This window comes from Sinocyclocheilus grahami, unplaced genomic scaffold, assembly GCF_001515645.1.
Source record: "Sinocyclocheilus grahami isolate Dianchi unplaced genomic scaffold, SAMN03320097.WGS_v1.1 scaffold1516.1, whole genome shotgun sequence".
Lineage (NCBI taxonomy): Eukaryota > Metazoa > Chordata > Actinopteri > Cypriniformes > Cyprinidae > Sinocyclocheilus > Sinocyclocheilus grahami.
In genome coordinates, this window is record NW_015506695.1 from 187192 (window position 1) to 187974 (window position 783).

Genomic DNA, 783 nt, shown 5'->3' on the forward strand with positions numbered 1-783 from the left:
TTTTCTAAAAACTAACACTAGCTTCTCTAATCTTTTTGTTTTCTTTTTACTTATTATACAATTAACAAAAGCAAAAAAGGCCTCTAACACTAGCTTGCTCTATTCTTTTTCTATTCTATCTGTTTTCTTTTTTTTAAAGCTGACAAACGATTAATCGCATCCAAAATAAAAGTTTTTGTTTACATAATGTATGTGTGTGTACTGTGTATATTTATTATGTATATATAAATACACACACATACAGTATATATTTAGAAAATATTTACATGTATATATTTATATTGATATAATTTATATTATATATAAATACATTTAATACATAAACATAAAAAATTTTCTGAAATGTATACATGCATTTTTGTGTATTAATATATACATAATAAATATACACAGTACATGCACATAATGTAAACAAAAACTTTTATTTTAGATGCAATTAATCGTGATTAAGCATTGGTCAGCACTAATATATATATATATATATATATAAAGAATAGAGAAAGCTAGTGTTAGAGGCCTTTTTTAAGAAAACAAGCAGTGAGAAAACGAATAGAGAGTGCAAGTGTTAAAGGATAAAATAGAATTAGAATAGTGCTAGAGTTAGAGGGTCAAGTCAACAAATAGATAAGATAGAATTAGAATGGAGAGTGCTAGAGTTAGAGGGTCAAGTCAACAAATAGATAAGATAGAATTAGAATGGAGAGTGCTAGAGTTAGAGGGTCAAGTCAACAAATAGATAAGATAGAATTAGAATGGAGAGTGCTAGAGTTAGAGGGTCAAGTC